The sequence below is a fragment of the Thunnus albacares genome, chromosome 23 (assembly GCF_914725855.1).
Source record: "Thunnus albacares chromosome 23, fThuAlb1.1, whole genome shotgun sequence".
Taxonomy (NCBI): Eukaryota; Metazoa; Chordata; class Actinopteri; order Scombriformes; family Scombridae; genus Thunnus; species Thunnus albacares.
In genome coordinates this window covers 13,569,623-13,591,722 of record NC_058128.1, presented here as the reverse complement: position 1 = coordinate 13,591,722, position 22,100 = coordinate 13,569,623, and the positions used below count along the sequence as shown (strand labels likewise).

At 39.5% G+C, this 22,100-nt stretch overlaps 1 long non-coding RNA gene across 2 annotated transcripts in view; it reads right to left on the bottom strand.

Moving 5' to 3' along the window:
• Positions 1-673: 673 nt before the first annotated feature.
• LOC122974844 overlaps positions 674-22,100 on the bottom strand; it is a 68,981-nt gene continuing 47,554 nt past the window's right edge. Inside the window, exons 2-5 of one of the 2 annotated variants that reach the window (XR_006400450.1) lie at positions 10,659-10,806; positions 5,545-5,613; positions 4,050-4,265; positions 674-3,946 (exon numbers count right to left, since the gene is read on the bottom strand). This is a non-coding gene — a long non-coding RNA (uncharacterized LOC122974844). The remainder of the gene's footprint in view (positions 3,947-4,049; positions 4,266-5,544; positions 5,614-10,658; positions 10,807-22,100) is intronic. The other variant, XR_006400449.1, reaches the window with a different exon arrangement.

Genomic DNA, 22,100 nt, shown 5'->3' with positions numbered 1-22,100 from the left:
GACTCTAAAATGAGCCTTTATTTTATTTGTAAAACTTGTTAAAAAAATTAAATTCAATTTCTTTAAATATTTATAATGGTGGTAATCATGTGATGACCCAAGTGTGATGTTCATTGGTATACTGTATATTGCGATGAATCTTTTGCATACGGTTCTGCACTGCCAAACACCTTCTCTCTGTCTGTCTCTTGTGCTCTTGTGGTAGTAGCACACTATCTCTGGGTGTCTCTCTCAGCATGGAGGTCAGTTTGCTCTCAGCTCCATCCATACAGAAAGAAGAGTATTACTACAAAACATAGATCATGAAAGCTTTGACAGCACCCAGGGCCAGTCATACTTAAAATATACACATTCACTATAGTGTGAGAAACTGTGGCTAAAGGGTGTATTTTTCCTGCCACAGCTGCACAGCTGGAGGCAACATCCCTTTGGCTCTAATGAACTCCAGTTTATGAGCTCCAAGAGATTCAGGTGGATGTAGCCTCTGGTTGATGCTGACCACAGTTCTTCAAGTTAATAAGAGAAAATAGGCAGGAACATAGCAGTTCTGCAACAAAGTGACAACAAAGTGTCCTGCAGCCTGTTTGACAACTCATTTTATTACCATCACTATCAGGGCAAATGTTTAAATTTGTCCAGGGATCTTAGTTTATATGTCCTCTCACAGTTTTTCCTAATCACTTCATGAACTTGGGATGGATGTTTTGTATTTAAATTCAATTAGCTAACCTGTTTTCCGATGGGACTGAAGGTAAACTGATCTCCTAAACCTGATGATCTTTTTCTGCATATTTCTGGGAGTATAGCTCATTCTAAATGGCTCAGTGTGTAGTGACGTGGTTCAAACTATTAATGAAGTGATTCTTGTAAATCAGTCAGTGAGACGTTTATTCTGAACTTTGTGGGTATCCTCTTCACTCTGAGCAAAATGTGTCTGTATTTGATACCTGAAAATGTAAGCACACAACCACTGTTGTCTCGAAGTCTAGTCACTGGTTTCTAAATAGCTTTTTATATAGCCAAAAACTGTCCCTTTGTTTATCAAAGAACTTTATCTTGAAAACTGTATATTAAAATCCTAAATGTACTATTACTGTTGTGTTGATTTTGATTTGTTGTGTGTATTAGGGGCATTGGCTTTCTTTGTTTCATCTCGAATGCCTTGAGTTAGCCTTTCACTGTTTCACTTCACTACAACAGAACTCTTTCCAAAAAACGCTTCCAGTTTATTCAAAGCAAAGAAAAAAGATCCTACCTCCATGCCAAAGTGTTGTTGCCATGGATACAATCACTGTAAGGGATACTACAGCAAATTAATATTGCTCTTCCATAAAGTCTTGAGACTTGTGAGAGACAGAATAATAAAAATCAATGCAGTAAAGGCCAAGAGATCCTGACTTTTGGTCTCTAGCATGAGTCAAACTCCAAAAATACTGGATCCTACTATTCCCACAATGCAACTTGATGGTGTTTTTTTTTTTAATTAGACCCAGGTTTATCAAACTACATGGCTCTAGGTTGTAAAGCAGGGATTATGTTATAAGGAAATCAAAACAATCTGGCGACTGACAATAAATTGTGTTGCACTTAACCTCATTGGCAAGCTTTATTTATTATCTCTAGTGGTCTGACCTTCAAGGAGGCAATAACAGAGCTGGATATTGAATTGGTGTAGAGACTGCAACTTTATTTGTCATAAAAAACAAAGAGAGATTAGAAACAGAGACATGTCATGTACCACCACATGAAGGGGAAATGGATCAGAAGATATATTGTCTACTGTACATTAGCCACTGAATTCTTACAGGTGTTACATATCTGTTTCATATAATCCTGTGGTTGGTAATGCTCGGTTTGCTTGGAAGCAGATGAGACCTTGGTGAGGTTGTTCATTAAATAAATAGTCACAAAGCCTTTTTAATGTCATTAAGCGTAGGGTCAAAAGTGTAAAACAGAGTGTGATGATTCTGAAGAGATATGCATTTTCACAGTGGCTTAAGTGCATAAGCTTAACCACAGAAATAAAAGTGCAACTTTCTTTTGAAATGTGAGGTAAAACACTCTAAACTCTGTTCCTCCTTGGGAATAAAAATGTGTCCTAGTGTCCTGTTTTCCTTAAGATCCTCCAACTACAGCGGATCCAAAGCAAAAAGTGTCTTCATTTTTCTTCTTCCCTTTAAAATATTCATCAGCGATGTATCACTGTGCTCTACTCTCCCCACACATCCTACACACCCTCTCTCTCTCTCTCTCTCCCCCCTCTCTGTTCCCTTTTCTTTGTCTGTTGCATCCAAAGTGTTATACAACGATGACGTCCTGGGTCTGTGTTTGCGATAAGGATGCAGAACAGAACTGTTTATACCTCCTGAAACAGAATTAGCTGTCGGTCTGGAACACTGAACAGATGCCAGGAAGCTTCCACAACCACCGAGTCATCTTGCTCAGTCCCCCCAGAGGACGCCACTCACTCCCACTGTTGAGGAGGAGGTGGTTTCTTTCATTTTCTCTTTTTTCTATCTCCTATCAAGAAAGAGAGGACGGAAGAGACGTCAGAAAGAGATTCAGACCAGAGGAAAAAGGGAGATGTCTTTTAATATGCTGCTATTTGATTAAAACAGCCCTTTTGTGTTGCAATTTTAACTCACATTCAAAAATTTAAAAGAATGACAGCAGAGAAAAGCATCACTCACTATGAGTAAACCAAACAGATTCAAATATGTAAATATGTATATGTACTTGAGGTGTGCTTGGTTTATCTTCTCTTACACCCTGAGAACATCAATGGGGGCAAAAATTATTAAATGTCACATCAAGCACAAGCACTCAAATTATTTTAAGAGTCTAAAATGCATTTGGAAAGTCTTATTTTTAGTCCATTATTGTCAAATCAATTGTTCATTTTGCACTTTGAATCTAATTCACCAAGTCTGCCATTTATCTCTCAGACAGAAAATGAGAGCCAAAGTATGAAATGTCTGATGAAAAATGAGGAATTGTTCACTTTGAAATGCACCACAAATCAGGCTTTTATCTGTTGTCTCCCCTATCTCCTCCCTACTGTCACAGAAGAAGTACTGCTTGTGCGTGTGTGCGCGTGTGTGTGTGTGTTATAGGGCATCTCATCCCAGAAAAGCTGACAAGCGATGTGCCGCTCATCTCGGTAATTTCCCCAAAACAGTTGGCCTCCTGCCAGTGCACTCACTCACGCTCAATCAGCCTCAATCAGCAACATACTTGCTAAAGTGTCTGCAGTTCTGGCTGTGTGTGTGTGTGTATGTAGGGGGGAGTGAGTGTGTGTGGCTGTTTATCTGTTTTTTTGTTGTTTCATTATGTGATTTGTCTTCAAAAGCCTTTTCTCCTAATTCAAATTCTCATTGTAGCAAAGTCTTTTCATGATCAAACACTGAGAAGCTCTGATCTAGTTTTTTCACTTTTTAATCTCTCGTTGTGCTTCAAATTTGGGTTCTGAAGGACCAATTCTATGCCTTGATTGTAGTTATACAACAGTATACACAAGTGTAGATGCATTGTTAACATTGCTAGGACAGCTGTGCCACAATCAGTGTTTGATGGACATTTGATTTCACTCAGACAAAAATCTTGATTCGCTTCCAGGAAACAAGACGGTATTGTTTCACTGATTTCCTTGCAGTTAGATTATAAACCAGACACAAACAATCTTGTAGACAAAGAATGTTGTTTGTTATCATTATGTCATTGTATCCCAGTAATTATTCTATACAGTCTGCTGATTTTTCCCCATTTTCACATTAAGTCAAGAAATGAAAATAGGATAAACTTACATCTGTGACATGGCAGGTGAAAGATCTCTTTATTTTGCAACTGATCACTTTTCTTCCAGTAAGAGTAATGCTCAGTTTATTTTTGGCTGTGGATGACATCAGATGTCATCTGATCTGACTATTCCACCCACTGAGATGCACATCTGCAAAAATAATTCAATATATGGTGTATGTCAGTCAATGGCTAGCAGAGGAGATCCTTTTTTTTGCACAAGAAATTCAACTTAATTCATATTTAAAAGTTACCTGTAGTAATATTCCAGGTATTGGAGGGGGATTGACTGTGGCTGGTGCTCTGGAAAAAGAGATGGGATGTTTCTGACAGAACAACGCTGTCAGATTTCTTAGTGCAGGGAGTATTTTTGGTTCTACACATCATCAAAAATACATGTTTTGCTTTTCCCTCAGTCCCACTGAACATCTCTGTATGGCAAGTGAGATTTGGTTGTTTCGAATTCCAATCTGTAGAGAAAATGCACATTAAAGACCATTTCTAGATTGCTGTTGCAGACTTCTCACTGCAGGTTTTGGTGTTTGTTCAGACATACTCCCACCTTTTCTTTTTTCCAAGTGTAACTGGGCATTCAAAAACAGGAAGTTCCAGCCAAGCAATCTGGCTGGGCTAAGGTTTTTCTGGCTGTGCTTTATGAATGGTTGCTAGGTAACCAGGGAGTTAAGTTACCGTCTTTCTAACTTTCTCCTATTTTCCTCTTTCTGGTCTGTATCTTGCATTGAAAAGGACCATCCATTCAGGAAGCATGCATTAGTAACCAATGTATGAAAGTACAGTTCACTAGAATGATATGGGTGCAAACTGCAGCTTTGTTACAAACACAATACTGTAGTAGTATTATAGTATTAAAGCTGTTTTATGTTTCATGTGAAACAGGTTGCTTGTAGTGACAAAACCAAAAATTTTAGAGTGTTTTAGTATATTTCAGCTCATTGTTTTGGTTTTACAACTTGCACCTTTACTGTTTTGGTTCTTTCTCATTAACCTTATTTCCAGATGCAGCCAGCTGCTGTTTACAGGGGGAAAAAAACTCTGATAAACCCACTGCACTCTACCTGCCCAGCACCAAACATCAGACAGACAAAGTTAGTGAGAAGCTGGTCAACATAGTGGAGCATTTAGCAGCTAAAGACCCCAATATTTCCCTGTGGAGTTGGTGGAGACCAGAACAAAGCTAAAAATGGAGTGAAAATTGGACTTACATACATTCATAAGGTAGCCAGATATGACAAATGAATTCTAATGTTGCTCTGTGCTGAATGCGTAAATAAGTAAGTAGGTAGGTGTTTGCTAACATGTTCACCATGACAAATTTTTAAGGTGATGGTGACAAATTTTTAAGGTGTCAATATCTCCTCAGTTTGTTTCACTGCCCCAAGTGCCAAAAAAGGTAACTTTTTGCAAAAAAATACAGTAATAATACAGCAATACTTCATAAACTCATGTTTTGTTTTGTTTTGTTTTGTTTTGGTGGAGGTGGGATGGGGGGGGGGGGGTCTCTTTGCTGTATGTAAACTGTCCTTGGGTTATATGAAAGGCATGAATTATTATTATTCTATTCAAGACTTAGGAGTGAAGGCAACTTGTTGATTTAAGATGAAACAAGGAAAATAGAGGTTTTGAATGCTTTGTTTGTGTTAGTGAGTTTATATTTTAACATGACTATTCATATAGATTTCCAATTTTGAACATGAAGCTAATAGTAAAAAACAAAGCTCTGAATCTTACCTTGAAGTCAGCAGCTACACGAGAAAGGCAACCTTGCCATGTAGCAAGTCAGCATGTAGCTAGTCCTTCCTATCATGTCAACCACACACGTACATACAAGTAATTGGAGGCAGAAGCAGGCCCACGTGCACATACATGCACACAAATACACACAACGCAGAAACTGGCATTTTAAACCAATATAACTTTTCAGTATTTACTGAGTGAGACTTTTCATTTTGAAGATTGTGCTATATTGCAAAGATATATTGAGAATGTCCATTGGGAACTGCTCAGCAATATCCCTCCCTCTTCATTTCTCTCTCCCTCTCTTTCTATAGGCTGCCTCTCCATCCATTCATTTCTCATCTTCTCTGAGCACTATCCTGCTCTCTCATACATTTTAATGGCAGCAGTTTGATCCGGCTGGTCAAAAAACATTCAAATGCGTCCGCTCGTGTTGAATAAATACATAATTTAGCAACACAAGTCAACTACTGTTCAGTGTTGTGGAAAAGACAAGATAAATATTTCACTTTCTGAAGAGAGGGTAGAATGGGATTTAGTCTGAGATGAGATGCTGAGTTGTGTGTGGCCGGCAACCCTAATTTAAGAAGTGTTTCTGTTTGAATCTTTATAGGTTCTTGGTCTGGTTTAGATGCAACAGAGAACTTGTGTTAGATGCCTTTTCATCACAGGTCTCATGCATACAATTTTACCTAGCGGGTCCAAGAAAATTGAAAAATGAAAACATCAAGCATATGTGAAAATGATGCTATTCACTTAGTAACAGCGCCACCAAGACGTGTGAAAGGGCAGACGGACAGAAGAAATAATCTCTCAAGCAAACTGTAATACACTTTGTTAGGAGATCCATCCATCTATTTTCCAAGGTCACAGTGACAGCAGGCTAAGCAAGGAAGTCCTTTGTCCTTACCCCAAGTCACATCCTCCAGCCACTCCTCCAGGATCCCAAGGCATTCCCAGGCCAGATGGGATACATAATTCTTTAATTGAGTTCTGGCTCTGCCTTTAGATCTCCTCAAAGTTGGACGTGCCTGGAATACCTCTGCAGAGCAGTGTCCAGGAGATATTCTGATCTAGAGCTGCAACGATTAGTCGATTAATTGATTGCCAGCTATTAAATTAATCAATTAATCATTTGGACAAATTAATTTTAAAAAAGTCCAAATTCTCTGGTTCAGGCTTCTAAAATGAGAATATGCTCTGGTTTCTATGATAGTAAACTGAATATCTTTGGGTTGTGGACTGTTAGTCAGGACAAAAGAAGACATCGAGGACCTCATCTTGGTCAGTCACCCATTTGGTTCAGTCTGAAATTTCTCTACAACTACTGAATGGATTTCCACGAAAAGTAGTGTTGGGACGGGCAGTAGTGCGTTTGGTTATTAGCAATAATTCATAATTATCATAAATAATTATGAATTATGAAATCAAGATACTGTTAACATTAATCAATAATTCCGGCACCAACTGTTGGATCTTTGAGGAGCACGAATAATAGCAATAAAGCTAAAATTCTAAATGCTAAACAACAGCACTGATGCTGAAAAGACTACACAACTAACACTGCCTCTGCCCAGACTTATGCCTCTTACTTGGTTGCTTCAGAAAGCGAGCAGGGTGTGTGTGTAGTCCGTCTTTCTGTCCGGCTTTGTCCTTGGCTCAGATGCAGACGGTGGCCGTTCTCGCACGGTTGGCGAAAATCATGGCAGCTGGCTCTTAGTGGTGTGGCAGAGAGAACAGCAGAGTCGACTCGGTGAAGAAGAGCGGGGCAGAGAAGTTCCAGCGTCCTCAAGGGAATTTGAGGACGCTGGTTGCAGCAGCGGTCTCTCTCGGATCCAGAAATGTGTTCGTGTGAACACGGGCGAAGTCTCATCTCGTCCGACAAGGGGAGTCTTCGATGAGGGGAAAACATGTGCGTGGGGTACCCCCTTTAGTCAAGCTGACTCACAGAGGAACAGAAGTTACCCCTTGCTCAGTGACATGGGAAATGGGTGTTCGTCAGGGCACGTTCAGTTTTAAAGGGGCGGTGATGTCATGGCTGCATCATCAGGACGCTCTGCTGTGCAGGAGCGTCTCCGCCAATGAGAGGCTGTATGGTGACTGTTCCCTGCTGAGGTGTGAAAATTGCAAAGCATCCTTGGAAATGGAGTTTGCAAAGGACTCCCATTGTTTGTAAGCAGCATTTTGGCGCTATTCCTTTGTCTCAGGGGAAACAAAGGAAAAAGCACCTCGTGGTCAGGCTTCACAGGTTACATGTAGGCCTTCTCTGTGTGACTTCAGCCAACAGTAGTGCACACATGACTAAATGACCAATGCTAACATGCTGAAGTGCAGCCTCACAGAGCTGCTACAGTAACATGATTGTACACTCTTACTTTTGGGAACTAACCAAAGCTAAATCAAGATCTTTGCCTCCACACTCAGCTCTGTCTTCACCCCAACAGTCCAGCACCATGCCTACATGGATGCACAGTAGATGCCGCACCAATCCACTTTTCTATTTCAAAAAGCAACTTACCTTAAGTCTACTCAAAAGAAAAGTACTGTTGACCCTCAATGAGTCAGATGTATTCAGCAGTTCAGAGTTTATCATTATTTCCCAACACGAAGAAAATATTTCATGCAAAACAAACATTTATGACACCTTAAAAACCTTAGATTTTGGAGTGTGCAGTGCAGCAACGCCCTTACACAGAGGAGCACATGCATAAAAATGGATTACAGGTCACACATACTTGCTGCTGATCATGTTTATGTATAAGACAGAACCAGTCGAGATGTGACTCAGTGGGTCGAAACCCCATCTCCTGCCAATTTCAAGTCTCTGTGAGTCAACGTGTCACTTAGATGTATGTTAACACGGGTGAGAGCGAGGGCACACTGTGTCACTCTGCACACTGTGTCTTTTGATTGTCTCCTTTCTTCCTGTCCCTTCAATCTGGTCCTGGACTAAAAAATGCCCTTGGAAAAGCAATATTAGTCCTTCAGTTTAGTTGTATTCACCATTTAAATGCACTAAGGATGTTGTGGCCTTGTGAGGTCAAGTGATGCTGTTTTATTATTGTTGTGTACATTTTTCATATGGATTTTTCATTGAGTGTTCAATCACAACTAGATTCTTTATTGTGTTTTAAACATTTATGATGCATTTTTATGAGAATTTGGGAATTTTCACTCTGTTCCCTCAATGCATTTCGTCTACCAGCTGCTTTGACAACAAATAGGCTCCTAAACCTAAAGAAAAAATATATAGCAGAAGCCTGTGCTGCAGTCATTAAAATAAAATAGTGCAGAGCAATCATAATCACCATACTTCTGTGTGCACAACCACCTACTTTCCTGGGGCACCTGATCACTCTTGTTGCTATGGATACCATTCAACACTATAACCATCATTTTTCATGGCAATTAAGGTAACATTCAAGTTACCTCAACAAAAAGCAGGTTGCATCTAAAGTTAGTGTCTCCCAGTGCTCAGTGCATTCAGCAGCCTTGATGAGGTGCAGGTATAAAATCAAACAACTTTGTCACAGAGGTCATGATTTTTATGTATTTTATGGGCTGATTATTTCCTCCTCTGTGTATCTACTCTATCCATTTTTTTTCAAAATCCTCAAGTGTACTTTAGTGTGGCTTAATTGTAACTACAAAGCACCTAGGACAGAAAAAGGGGGTGACAAAACCCAAACATGAATGTGTGACAGGTGTGTCAGATGGCAGCAAAACATTAATTAAAGCTCTTTTTAAAAGTCTCTGTGCACATTTCCAGGTGTATATTTCTACTGGAATATCTTTGCATGACTTACAGATCAAAAACTTCTTATTTATCTCATACTGGCCCTTTATGCAGCCCCTCAGTTCAGCCTCTGTTTGAAACAGGCTGTTTTAGCTCCTGTCTCTGTAAGGCCACCATCCCAAAGATCTCACTCTGTTCCAATTGGTTTACTTCCAGAAGCTGCCCAGACTTCCACTGGCTCTGGAGACTATGTAAACAAGCAATAGTGGGTGGATTTTGCTTCTTTTTCTTGTTTTTTACTCAAAACACAAACTTCTCGAATACATCCATACATGTTCGAGCCCGAATCCAATCCGCAATATCTGAGTTGACAACCTTAGCAACAAAGGCTATGGAACAGTATGTGGACATGCACAGACGATCAGTTCAACGTCAGTTCAGTGGTGAAGTAGAGGTAACTTTGCAAACAGAGCAGGCTGAAGCCCTGGCTTTTGACTTGAAGGTGGCATTTTACTTACATTCAACTTAAGTTTCAGAACTTTGACTATGTTTAACATAGACTCCCAATGTTACAACAGTATAAAAAGCATGTTATGTTTCTTTTAAATAACCCTCATTAAGTATACAGTATACATGGTGACTTTCATCAAACTTTCATCGCACCTGACCAAAATGATCTTTGAAAAAAACATGAAATAAACCAGCTCTACGCAAAAAGTGTGCAAGTTTGGACTAAGGTAAAAAGCATTAAATTTCTGGCTTGAGCACAATAGCAGTATGCTTTGGTATTAGCCTTTATAAGGGAGTACAAGGCATCAGACTTTTCCAGGTTGAAGCATGAATTGAATTTAAATTGAATTGAATTGAACTGGTTGAAAAACCAGGTATCTATATTATTAGTATGTTCCTTTCTATTAAAGATTTGTATATCTTCAGTGGGTTTCATGACCCTTTGAGCCCATTAAAAACAATATTTCTCAATGTTTCTCTCAAACATTGAGAAATACTGTTTCTTATAGATACACACTCTTTGCTCGATGACAGAATTCATGAACCATAGGGAGAGAGTGGACTATTTTAGCTTTTGTTTGCCTTGTCATTCATTTCTAGGTCACTTGGAGAACTGAATGCTTGGCTGAGCTTGAGACGTGCTCAATGAAGGATCTCCACATCACTGTTCCCATGTGTGTGAGTGTGTGTGCATGTGTGCAATGAAGCAAAGGACCTTCAACCCAAACCCAAAAGGCACACACAGATCTTTCTGATACATCTTCAGTTTTCATGTCTCAAACTCAACACACATGTGCACACACACGTGTACACACACACAATCTATCAGGTGTAAGTGCAATAAAAAGTGTTCTTTCTTTACCTGCCATCTCTTTCCATCTCAGAGCTTTGAGCTGCTACTTTGTTAGAGAGCTGCAGCTGATGGGGATCCGTTTCACTTCAAAGGCCTTTACTCTTCTTTCCTCCTCCGGGGCCGAATCTGAACTGCAGGTCAGCAAATCAGGAATAGTCTGTTAGAGAAAAAGCACATTGGATGGTAACTGAAAGAGTCAGACATCTACTGGCATTCATTTCATCTCTTATGCATACTGTACATATTAATCATTAATTCTGACATTCGGTTATAAAGTTATGCTGATGACACTCTACATTTCCCTCAAATATCTCTGTTATGTCAGGACAAAACTGGTGATCATCTAACGACATAAGGTAAACTAGCCCATGCATAACTGACATAAACAGTTAAAGCTGTAGATCAATCTTATCAGAAATTGCTGCCACCAATAGCCAATAGATAAAACATTGTCCGTACTGTGAATGTTAAAATATATTTGAAAAAGTGTATTCATGCATTCATTGTTATATTACTTTTCTGTTTAGATCCTGCCCTTTCCTGTTCTGCCATACATTCATTATCTTTTGGTTGCCTTGCCTTTACTAATACTGAGTCCTAATGTTTTTTTCTTGAAGAATAAAAACTACTTAAGAAATATCTGATAATGTGATAATTGACTTTCAAACCAGTAATGACATCTTTTTATATAAGTTCTCCTATGCATTATTTATAGAATGGATATGTGCAAACTTCAGTCTGAGGTTTTTTTAAATGTGTCTCTGTGCTCTAGCTGAGCACAATACCACATAAATTCTGTCTGCAAATGATGGAAGGCCGGCGAGCAAGTTAAATATGCAACCCCACCAGCAGACTATAATGACTTGGCTCACAGTACAGACACTATTAGATATCTGACTTTCCTCTCAGCCAAAATCTTATGGGTTCTTATGATGGAGCTGCAACAAAGGGAGAGCCTCAGTCTGGAATGAGATATCTACTGAATAACAAAAACACTTCTACAAGGTGATTGATAGTGCAAACTAAAAACTAAAAAACTAAACTAACTAAAAAGTCTATGAATAAAAGGTAAAAAAAGGTTTTATGTAGTGCATATGCTTGGGGGTTTTATCAATTATATCCACTTTGTTTAAAGGAGAAGATAGGTTTAAACTGTTTTTCATCTGGATTTTAAGTCCCTGCGCTTCCAAAAGTTTTTGTTTCCTTCTAAAAGAAGCTGCTCTTAGCAACATTTTACAAACAAGGCCTTCATCACAACTGAGCTGCTGATTATGTGTCAGAAGATGTCAAATAAAGTTAAAAAAAAAAAAAAAAAAAACATTTTCGCTGGATTATTTATCTATTATTCACAAACTTTATTTGTGACTGGGCCCTTTCCATTTTAATGATATACCACACCATATACCTAAATCATGAGTAAAGACAATTTTGTACAGGCTAGGCTGAAACAAAATGGCTTTAAATGTTCATTCCTTCAGCAGATAATCCTTGTTTAGCTTAGATCGTAGACACTATGAGAGCTTTGTCTGGTTTAGCCCCAATTAGGCTGTCCTATTCCAGATTAAGAGATCAGAGGAGAAACTCCCCTCATATCCCCCAGGTTTTATGTCAAAGGCTTTATGAGTTTGTGCACGAAGCTTCTCAAGACAAAAGGGAAAGATTCTGGAAAAAGCCTCTTAAGAATAAAGTGACAAGTTTTGTTCTGACCATAAAAACACTGAATGAACACATTTTGGTCAGTTTAGGTGTTACAGTCCCATTGCCCAATATAGTTCTTTCAATAGCACAGTTTACAGACAAAATGGAACTGAGCCATTGTTAATGTTATGAGTTACACCTGTGCTTTCCCTGTTTTGAAAACTCACAGTGCTGTGAAAAAGGCCTTTTTGGCAGCATGACTCCACCTGATGAGTCAACAGCACACCACCTGCCACTATATGAGCCAGTTCATCTTGGAGATAAATGTTGCTTGAACAACATTAGTATGGTAGAAAAATAGTTGCACTTGTTATCTATGTCCGCAAAAGATGGTGATGTAGTGAAAAGAAAGTACTGTGTTTACCTCATTATCTCCACATTTAACTGCTACACGCCAACAGCCACATTAGCAGCAAGCAGATGCTGTCAGACAACTTTTTTGCTTCACCATTAGAGGGAATTCTCTGGGGAAATCAATGAATGCAGTAACCATGCTTATAGATAAATGAAACGCACTGTGTAGAGGATAGCAGAGTCTTGTTCACCTCTTTAGTGACAGTATTTCGTTGTCACTAGCATCTGGTTATCAGCATATCAAACATTACCTGTACTGCAGCGCACCAATTGCATAGTAAAAAAAAAAAGCTCAGCATCTCAAAAGATCAAAAGGTAAAACTCTGCCTCAAAAACACACCCACACACTGATTCTATTGGCTTCATTACTTCTTAAGTAACAGAAATACAGACGTCTTTGTCAGCAATGACAAAGCCGTCTGTATAGCTATTTTTCACAGTGTCTGGTAATCAGCATTAATGTTTGCAAGGGCCCAGCTGTTTCCTTACATGCTGATGTTCTGCAGCATGCGCTGTGCTTCTAACTGCATTGCTGGCAATGAAGGGATCTGACAGGCATGCGCAGTAAAGTAGACGTGCATGCATGAAAGCTCACTGAGATTACAAAGCACAATGCACACACAGAGGCAGCAAACACACGTACACACACAGAAGCATGGAGAGTCCCGGGAGTTACAATTACAAACACTGTCAGACTACAAATACTCATCTCTGAAAGGTAATTACTTTACTCTCCATAGTCATCTTACCCTCTGAGCCTTAATATAAAACTTCACATTCTGACAAACTGCTGTATTTATTGTTTAAGGCATCCCAGCTCAGTCATATAGAGAGCTGTAGCTAAAATATATGGGAGGCTTGAGATTATGCTCGGCCCGCGTGATCATACCGTGTTGCAAACTGAAAAATAGACTCATTGCTCACATATGGAGATGTTAAATCATTCCTTAGACATGCATGAACAGCATTATGCTATTCTGTCACTATTAAATCAATGCAGTGTTACTGTCATTTCAGAGAAAATACAACTTTTTTTCACACTAGCACTGTAGAAGAATCCTCCTTTAGCTTTGTCCTTAGAGTTAATAAAATAACCAGAGTGTCTCCAATGTTTGTTTATTTGAAAAATGGATGAATGTACTTTTATGTGGAATCCAGGAAGAATAACTGTTGATGTTTACTAGCGCAAATATCTATCTGTACTGTGAAAATCAAGTTGTTTTTTCTCATGATGTATATGCTGCACAGTGCTTGCGAGGTTTACCTCAGAATAGCTTGATTACATGGATGCATTGTGCCCTTAAATTAATTAAATTCAATGCACCAAAGGAATTTAAGGACTGCTGTGAAAGCAATATCTGACACTTATACGTTTATAGGGGCTCATAAGATTTGCAGCATCTTTAATTGCACTTGCAGTGTATACAACAGTTGTTAATACACACAGTTGGATATTGGTTTTACACTGTGTATAAAAGTTTCTCCCTAGCAATAATAGTAGGTGTTCTTTGCTGTGAAAATAGAGAGAGAACAGAGAACTTTTCTTTTAATAGACACTATAACTGGCTGCAAAGCCACATGGGAGGTATTTCTCATTTGTTTTGACGGTTGAGCTGAGTCAAATAACAAGAATGGTCTGATCGTATCTGATAAGAGCAGTTCAGACCAAATATCTAGTCCACCTACTCCATGACTGCCAGAATAAGAGGATTTGTAGCTGCCAGATAAAAGAGCCACTTGTGTGTCAATCTGAGTTTTTCTTTTTTTCACTTGTTCAGTGTGAATCTCATACAAAAAAGCAAAAAAACAAACTCTTCAACTATGGTTCAGAACAAAGAAAAACTGCAGATGTAATTGCATATTTCTGTTTAAATCTCAACCTTTTCAACAGCACTATACTCCAAACAAAATCCCATTTGGTATACTGTGCTGGAAAATACCAGCATTCTCAACGTGACTTCTGTTGTGTTCTTTAAATAGCATTCAAACCAGATCAAGGAGCTTGCAAGTAGGAGCTGACACAACTCAAAGGTTACCCCAAAACAAGAGGTGAACAATAAAACTTGTACAAAGTTGGCAGTATACTCACTAAATTATATTTGGTGTGTTCTCAGTAAAACAAGTTATGAGCAAACATCACTGGCGCCTCAAATGTTCCTCAAAACAAGAACTAACAATTAAATAAAACTAATATAACTGTATGAAATGAAACCAGAAACAGGGTTAGGGTTGGAAAGCTGATAACGGATTATTCTGCAATTGCCCAGATTAAGTTCAATGAGATTTTTGAACATGCATTGCCAGTATTTTTTTTTATACTATAAAAATATATACTCTCATTATACTGTAGTGTGGCAATTATAGTAGGATTCTGGTATGGACAACAGAGAGATCGAGGTCAAGATTTTAAAAAGGTCAACATTCATTTTTTTTGTAATACAGGGCACAAACTTCAGAAATGCCCATCCACTACACTCATACTGTCGTTTTTAGGGACTCCTGGCTGATGTCTTTTGAGGGAGTGTATATGAGATGGTGCAGCTAAATGTGGCAAATCAGCTTGAAACATTTTTTTTTAGTTCAAGGAGGCGGCGTCAGCAGTCTTGAGTCTGTTTACACAGCAGGACAATCTGCACCAACCACTGTGCAGCCATAGTGAGGACTTATGCTGACCTATTCTGTTGGAACTCAAATAACTAATATTGAAAACAGTTTAAACACAGTTTTTAAGGAATAAATCATTTTGGTCCAATTAGTTTTCCACATTTATTTACAGGTTTCATTAAAAGTTTGGCAAGATAAATACTTTATTTGAAATCATTTAGTAACTTTTATATTTCCTGAATGTATTAAGTAATTGATTTTGCATACTCCATTTGATTGGCTGAAGAGCTGATGATTGGAAACTCTGTGTTTCACTCACACACGTACCTGCTCCTGTTCCGGCTCAGTTGCCCCTGCCTGCAGTGACAGAGGGGATTAGGGGAGAGTGTGCAAGGTTGTCTTTCATAAACTCTCTCCCACACACACACAAACACACACACAGTGGATTCTCACTGCTCATCAGTTTCTCTGCTCATTCTGCTCTGAGATGGGAGCCCACATGATTTGTAAGGTGTGTTCATCAATGTTTTTCTTTTTTTCCTTATACCTCTATTCATTTGCCTTTATTATTTTATACAAAACAACAGACAAGCACAGGTAACTTGAATAACACTCATGTGACAGAACACTGATTGATTGATTGATATTTGTTTATGTGCTTTGTGTATGTATATGTGTGTGTTTGTGTGTGTGTGTGTAGGAGAGCCACAGACGGACACCTGCTGCTGACTACTTGATGGACCCTCTTTAACGAGCAGCACTTATTGCCATGGAAACCCTCCCTACACACACACACACACCCACACACACACATGCGTATGCATGCACTCACACACAGTGAAGCCTGCAGACTGATCATTAGAGTCTAGTGATCTTTCTCCTCTGTGTCCTCTTCTACCCCCACTGTCCTCCTTTGAGATCCAAGCAAATTGCAGCCCTCCCTCTATCACGCCTTTCCTCTCTTCCTCCATCCTTCCTTCCCTTCATCAGCCCCCGTTTGTCAGTAATGGTCCCTTATTTCCTCCCTTCCACTTTTCATTTTATTCACAATCTTATCTTTCATACCTCCATCCCTCATATCTTTTTTTTTAACTAACTCTCCCTTTGTCTGTCCATTCATTTTTTTGCCATAACCTCAATCTATTTGTCTTTCCACCTCTTCCTGTAGTCCATCCATCCATCCCTTCATGTGCCTCTTTTTCCCTCATCTACCCCTGCACCCATCTACTGTATCTCCTCCAATAATTACCCAGTTGGAGGTTTTAATTAGAGAGAGAGGAGGAGCCGTCTGGTGCAGCAGAGCCCTAATTGAAACCCCAATTAGTCTCCTCTGGTTGTCAGAATGCCATGGTGGCTCCACTCTGCTGAAAACCAGATTTTCATCAAGAGGTGAATTTTCTGAAGTGATTTCTTTGACTTTTAATAAAATGTATTAGGGTGGTAAATCAAAAATGCAGACAAGTAACAGCCAACATTTATAATTGCCTCAAGCAATCTGCCTCAATCTGCTGGAAATTAACAGCAGGAAGCTGCAGCAATTGGCAAGACAAACAAAACAACAAAAAAGTCACTTAGGTAACTTGTTGCCTTGGTGATTACCATAGTGATGGTAAAGTCGCAGGAAAGGCAGCCTCTTTAGTTTTGGAGAGGAGGGAAATGTGGGATTGAAAATTGTGTGTACGTGTGTTTGTGTGTGTGTGTGTAAGAGCTCTAACCTAATGCACTCAGTATGGTTAGGATTTACAATTAGCTAGCTGGCTCAAAGCCTAAGTGCAACAGTTATACACACATACACACATTCATTGATTCATTCTCTTGCTATCTCAGTCAAACAAATAATCACTGCACTCCTTTTTTGTGCATGTACACACCCAATTGACTGCTCATTAAATCCCTCCCCCGAGTAGTGATTGTCCAATCATAGCTTAACAACTGTAACTAGGTACAACAGGCCCATCAAGCTTTGTATTTCCCTGCATGTCTAAGCTGTGTACATGGAGCTCTTGTAAGAATTTAGGGGGTGGTTTCTCTTTTTAGACTTTGAAAAACAAAAAAAGCAAAAGTGTAAAGAATGGATTGAACAATGTGTGTACCTGCTTTAACGCACAGCTACAGAAGTAAGTCAACACAGTGTTACTTCCAAGGCTAAGGAGCACATCATTAGCTAAGCACATTTTGTGAGGCTACACGTTACGTTAACGGCTCTGTCCTGCTATTCATTACATTTGAGAAATTTTATATCCAACCACAGCACAACTCAAACATACAGTTTGAAAATACAAATAAAGGATAAATCTAGCCAAGTGTCTTGATGAAGCTCTAAGAAATCAAACGCTATGTTAGAACAATACAAGATTGTTGTCTGAAACCTTTTTTTCTTATCATACTTATGATACTACTACTATACTTTTTTCGTGAGACGTGTTAGCATGATATGATGTATGTAGCCATCAAGCATATATTTAAGACCGCTTTCACAGGGTTCTCGTTTGAAAATGAGTCAGCAGGAAACATTAAAAAGTCAGGTGAACTCAGTGAGCGCAGTGGACATTAGCTGGTTAGCTACAGCTGATCAAATCAAATAGCAACAGTTGTCATTTTAGCTCGTAAAAGTGATGCTCGCTGATTAGGAATCAAAGGCCTACTTGTTGTCTATTCTGTCTAAAATCATGGACCAATTGTTTCAAAAATCACTCACAAGCTGCCACCATTATCATTTTAATCTGTGTATGTGCCATGCAAAAACAGAGAGCTTTACAGGTGTAGCATCAGTAACTACAGAGGGCAGCTTTTGCTAAAAGTCAATTCCCTGTGTTCTAAAACACACACATTGTTCTGTCTCTGTCTCACTCAGAACAACACACACATACTGTACTGCAGATCATCAAAGCCCTCCACACACACACACACACACACATGTTCCGCCTGATTGAAACAAAGACAAGCACACACTCTTCCCTCCATACTTCGCAGTGACACCCAGCAGCACACATTCGCATGAATGCTCAAATCCATCCACACGCACACTCTTGTTAAGCCTTCCCTCTTCTACCCCCTGTTGAGTCCAACCCAGACAGACCCAGCTCAGTCCTATCTGCCTCTGGATTCGGCTGCAGACAGCCGCAGAGCACAGCACAGCACATCCTGATAAGCTCCCATTGATTGGCTTCAGACGGGGCTGAAAGGCTGAACACATTGTCGCCTCTTTCCCTCTCACTCTCTCTACACACATACACACATACTCACTGGGAGTAAAAGAAGAGGGACACAAGAGAGAGGGAGAGAGATGAGGGGAGAAGGGTGATGGAAAAGAAACAAAATTCACAATGACAAAAGCGAGACAAATCAAGAATAAGGGGGAGGCTGACTTGTTTGGGCAGATACTGCAGATGGAAGGCAGGAAAAGAAAAAAGGGAGAAGGATGCAAATCTGCAGGTAGAGGTACAATATATTCAAAAGGAACTGAGAGTAAGACGATAAGGATTTGATTGCAGCAGGGACAGGAAGAAGGGGAGGAAAGGGAGCAAACAGGTTGATGGACAGCTAATCAGAGCCCACCAGGCAGGCGGACAGTCAAAGAATAGGAGTTGAAAAACCTATTAAACAGAGAGACTAAACATGTCAAGATTGTGGCAAACCTTGGACCAAGAAATGATGCAGGGTTCAAAATCTGACAGGGTGGGGTACTGCTTTTCAAATTTTCAGTTTGACCAGTAATTATAGCTTCTCTTTCAGACACCAGTCACCAACTGACTAGTTATCATATTGAATAAAAGGTTCTAAGCATCAAATATCACATGACACTTACTGGAAACCAAAATTAATAATCTAATCAAAACTAACAAATCAATGTAGCATTGATGATTTTGTGAGATGAAGGATATATAAAACAAGACAAGGTCAGATTCAAATCTTCAACCTTGTAGAAATGCATTCTGTGCTGTAACCCGCTGCGTCACAAGGACGCCTCCAAACCGAAAGATGGGTTTGTAACGCAGGGAGTGGGCCCCTTCTGTTCCTGAGGTGTGACTGCATGATTGTTCCACTCGGCTGCAAGCTGCGACAGACAGAGTCCTCCTGGGGAGACGGCAGATGATGGAAGGAATAACTGCATTGTTGCACCGGCGGGAGAGGACAAGGGAGGGAACAAGGGCGGGAACATGGGGGGGGGGGGGGTTGATGGCTTCAAGATATCACTGCAGATCACATGTATTTCATTGCATCTTGAGTAAGAAGTTAAGAAGTGTTTTGTAGTTAAACTGGTACAATCGATATTTTTATATCAACATTTTCCTGCCACAACTTGCGACTGTTTTCAGAAAAAAGGCTCTAAAAACTAACTGTACACTACCTGCCCAGCAACAAACAACAGACAGAAAAACTGAACCCTAAATTGCTTCTGACGGTTAGGCAAATGCCTTGCATGGTGGCTGCCGGCCAACTATGAGTGTGTGTGAACAGATGAATGAGATGCAAACTATAAAGCACTTTGACAAAAAATAAACATAAAATATGAAAAAGCTGGTTATTCATTTGTATGGTAAGACTTTACAATATGGTATACAAAGCTGTGCATAGTTACTAAGGACCGAGTGAGGAGTGAATGAGGAACAACCTGATAATTAATGACTTGTTAATAAGTACTTCCCTAATAACTCCTAATGGAGGGCTATATGGTAGATAATGATGGGTTACTAGAGAACAGACTGGGAGATACTATATTAATGAATCATTAGCCATATTGTAACGTGTTAACCAATAACATTACGTTTGTGATCGTCTGCATTGAGCACAATGTCCACTGTGCAGTATTTATAACTTTGATGGTACCCCAGTTTCAGACTTTTACTTTCATTTCAACATGTACATTCAGTCAACATTATTTCATCATTTATCATCATTTTCCTGACTGACTTTTAAAAACACAATAGTTGAAGACAGGCTTGGACATGACAGACACTAGTAAGAAACCTGGATGAGGTGTTTAATATGTGTTATGAAAATGATTGGCAATCGGCTCATTCATAGTGTTAAGTGTATGTATGAGTCTGTGCACAAGAGAAAATAGTAATGACTTAAGGCAAGAAACTGAAGGCTATAGCTCAAGCAGAGGCCAGAAGATATTCGTCAGAGATGTTCTTGTTCAAGTTTTGTTGTTTGTGGTTGGTCCAAAAAGAAAAAGGGACAAGGAACATGAAGTCAAACAGGTGTCCACTCTCTCTCAGCCCAACAGTAGCTCAACAAAGTCGACACACCAATATTAATACACATGAGCAGTAAATACACCTCTGTCTCTGAGTTAATTGATAACTATCAGCCAGACAGAAGGAAAGGGATAACATATGCCTAATAATATGAGCCTGGAGTACTCCAGCTAGCATGTTCAGGTGTCTTGAAACCAGTATATGATGTGTACATGTTATAACACATGTCTGGGATGCTACAATAAGAACAACAGTATACTATTGTTCTTTGACTGGTTTCGATCCTGACTGTAACATTCACTTCAGTTACAGTATGAAAACTCACTGTTGTGCTCTTTTACAGTCAATAATTCAGGTAGCTTCCAGAGAACCACTGTTCAAAGCCCGTGTTTGTGTATGTGTGTGATAAAAAGAATCATACAGAGAGGAAATATAGCTGTGCCCTCTAGTCAGGGAGAAAACAGCAGGGTACCTAGGCTTCACCTCTCTTCCTTGATTTCTCTCCCTTCCCCATAAGACTTCCTCTCTCTTCTTCTTCCATATCTTCCAACCCTTGTTTTTTTGCTCACTCTCTACACACTGTCGTACACACACGCACATACACTTACTTTCTTGTTGTGTTTCTTGGCACATGGCATCTCTTAAGAAAGGCTAACCTGCCAAAAGGTATGAAAGGAAAAAAGCCCCAAACAATGCCAATACAACTTACAGACTCACTGTGTCTTGCTGCAGTACAATACTCTGCTTTGCTGTACTGTGTTGTTACTTTTCTCCCTCTCTCTGTGTCAGTTTGTGTAGTAGTCATGGTCGGCGGGTTACACTAGATTGTCCTTGACTGTCCTGTTCAACTGTCCCTGGTTTGGTTCCAGCACAGCCTACAGGGTTTCAACAGTGTATTTTTTTTTTTTTAATTGCAAAGCTGGTTTACTATTACATTGGTTTCTCATATTAACAATTTTATTACTACTATTGCCATACACTAGTGTTGTCACTCAAATATTCCTCTTCATTCCTTTTACACCATAATACATTTTGTCAGGTTATACCAGAACATTACCTCAAGGCTTTTTAGATTGCAGGTGTTGGAGAGAAAAAACCCTCCTATTATTTTCAGACACATCCCAGAATGCCTTGCAGTGCCCGCGCAGCACTATACTGTATTGTAATATGCTATATGCAGTGTCATGCATCATAGGACATGAAGTATAATGCTCGACCTCAATTTAGATAAGTGCTTTTTAATCCACTAGAACATATAAATGCGTCATAAAACTCAATATTTTCAGCTGTTCCCTTTGACTGGACCAAGTTTTTGCACCCTTTGTCCGCATGTCATTTCTATAAGGAGGTGAATTGTGATGCTGTGGTGACCTTGACCCTCCTCTTTCTACTTACATTTTCTCCGTCTGTGGGCGATTTATCCATGGCAATATTGACGTCCTCTGTCTTGCATTGTAACATTTTCCAACATAATAATCTGTATTGACATCTGCTGGTGTCATTACGAAAGTGACAGTGCACTGATAATGACAGGGATCTTTATTTGTCAGTCTGAATGGCTGTCAATATTACCCAATAGTGCCTAGACATT